Source organism: Anneissia japonica, unplaced genomic scaffold (genome assembly GCF_011630105.1).
Source record: "Anneissia japonica isolate Jap-2015-1 unplaced genomic scaffold, ASM1163010v1 scaffold1165_len1893470_cov193, whole genome shotgun sequence".
NCBI classification, from domain to species: domain Eukaryota; kingdom Metazoa; phylum Echinodermata; class Crinoidea; order Comatulida; family Comatulidae; genus Anneissia; species Anneissia japonica.
The window spans coordinates 1,802,811-1,805,346 of NW_022709613.1; the positions used below are offsets into that span (position 1 = coordinate 1,802,811).

At 33.5% G+C, this 2,536-nt stretch overlaps 1 protein-coding gene across 3 annotated transcripts in view; it reads left to right on the forward strand.

Annotated features, from left to right (window-relative positions):
- LOC117106882 overlaps positions 1 to 2,536 on the forward strand; it is a 30,943-nt gene that overhangs the window by 3,065 nt on the left and 25,342 nt on the right. The window lies entirely within an intron of this gene.

The following is a 2,536-nucleotide window of genomic DNA, read 5'->3' on the forward strand; positions in this document are numbered from 1 at the left end:
CTATAGGCCTATTATTTAAAAAATATAATTATTTGATATTTGACTCTATGCAAATGCAGAAATTAAAAAAAAAAATATTGACAGTATAATAAATCTCTATATGGCATGCATTAAAAAATGAGGCCTTAAAAATGATTTGAGGTATGATGAATTGAGCAGGCCTAAATAGTATATTATTACTTCATCTTTATAAAATAGTTTAAAAACATTAAAAAATAAAAGTGTTGTTTAGAAATTAGGAATGCAACAGACTGATAAAATAATCAGACAGAACTTAAGCATATTAAAATATAAATAAAATAAAATTAATAATAGTTAAACTATTTATCATTGCCTCATACATAGACTCTAGGCATCTCTTGGTTAAGAAGCGGGGCACTATTCTCCTTAAAAAGTACTATTTTCCTCAAAAATAGTACTTTTTTGACCTGTCGCGATATGCAAACTCTAGGCCCCCTACATCGCGCTGCACTGCTGACTGTTTTAAGGGTTGGGGGGGGGGGGACTGCGACCTCTACGACGAGATTAGCGCCTGGACGCGATTTTTGTTTCGTACGAAGCATTTACATGAAACTCCACTCGGGCCGTCTCGGCTGAATCGACCCGAAAATCTTATTGCAGAATTTAGGAGGTCAAAAGGTCATCAACAGATAATCGTCTACAAAACAACTTCAGATGAGAGAACGCGTTCGCTGTCTACCTTTTAAAAATACATTGATGTTACCATGTTGATACCAATGGGTCGTTTAAAATGACATATAATATTTGATTAAGCTGCACGAGTAATGAAAAGTGTTATTTTAACTTGAGTTACATACTATGACAATTTTAATTTTTTAGTTAGGCCTGGGTTTTGCATAATTAAAGGCCTACTAAGTACTAAAAACGCTTTCTGGAAAAAGCACAAAGAGTAAGGAAAAGCGCGTTTTTCTTCATCACTGGTCAAATGAAACAGGGTGACATTTATTTTCAAATTAAGAGAAGAGCTGAGAATAGGCAGCTCTAAAATACTGGATGCCATAAGACCTGCCAAAATGGCAGAGCACCAAAATTAATGTAAAAATGAGCTATTTATTACTATTAGGCATACTAATCGGCAGGTTCTTGATTACAAGGCTAGACCAAGTTAGTTACATGTAATGCCGAAATGATTATTATTATTATTATTATTATTATTATTATTATTATTATTATTATTATTGTTATTAATTATTATTACCTGTACGTTAAGGAGAACTTCAGACAATGGAGGAATTAGAGAGCAGTTTAAAAAACGACGTTAAGGGGAGTAACACAAAAGATATTCCCCTTGGGCTAGTTATTATTTATAGGCCTAGTAAATAGTATTTGTAGGTTCTTCATTGCAAGCCTTAGGCCAAGGTAATTATGCTGAAATTATTATTATTATTATTATTATTATTTATTATTATTATTGTTACCTGCACCTTAAGGGAAACTTAGACAATGGAGGAATTAGAGAACAATTAAAAAAAAACGACGTTAAGGGGAAATAACACAAAAGATATTCCCCTTGGGCGATTATTATTTATAAATAGTATGGTATCTGTAGGTTCTTCATTACAAGGCTTAAGCCAAGGTAATCATTGCTGAAATGATTATTATTATTATTATTATCATTATTATTATTATTATTATTATTTAACATTAATTACATTACAATGAGTTTGGACAAGTTCAATAACGCCGGAATGGTATATTATTTATTTAATAATATTTCTCTTATGCGCTCTATTTTTCATTTCATGCTTCAATTTTGTCCTATTTTTTCCCCCAAAATGTCAGTCAATGTCAGTATGTTGATGTCAGCCTATGACCCTAGGCCTAGTTTAACTTAAACTTTAAGGAGGGGCCTAGGTAAGACCTCAGCCTGTTGGGCCTCTTTCTCTCTCCTTTGGTATTACTGTACCTATCTACACTTTATAACAGGAGGTACTAGCTGTTGTTGTTGTTGTAGATAATATACTAACATTTAATAACATCCAAGAAGGTGTTAGTTACACACGTACATCCCATTAAGTACGTGAGATTTCATAGGCCTACCGTAGGAAAACATAGAAAGAGCAATAATAGTAAAACTCGAGCGTCACGATATTGCGAAGTATCTGCTCTTGTTCCTCGTATCGTACTCACTCGAGTCAATCCGAGTTGGCCCGAGTGAAGTTTCATGCAAATGTTTCTTACGGGAAAAAAATCGCCCCCTGGACAGCGTCACGGATCAGCGAGTAGACGATAAACAAATGGAGGCTGCTCGTTTCGAGATGAAAGAGGACTCTAGGCCTAGGCCTCGTAGCATTACACTTTTTTTTTATAAGAACCAGTAAAATTTAGCTCAGACTCAGTGTTCTTATTTTTTGGCCGATTTCAGGCTCAAAATGTTCTTATTTCTTAAAGCCCCATTCCCGGCAAAATTTCAATTTTTAAGAAAAATCTAATTTTTGTATAATGTTATAAAGATTTAGAAATATAATACGGAATTGCTAGTTTAACTGAATTTAGACATTCCTAAGAATGAAAA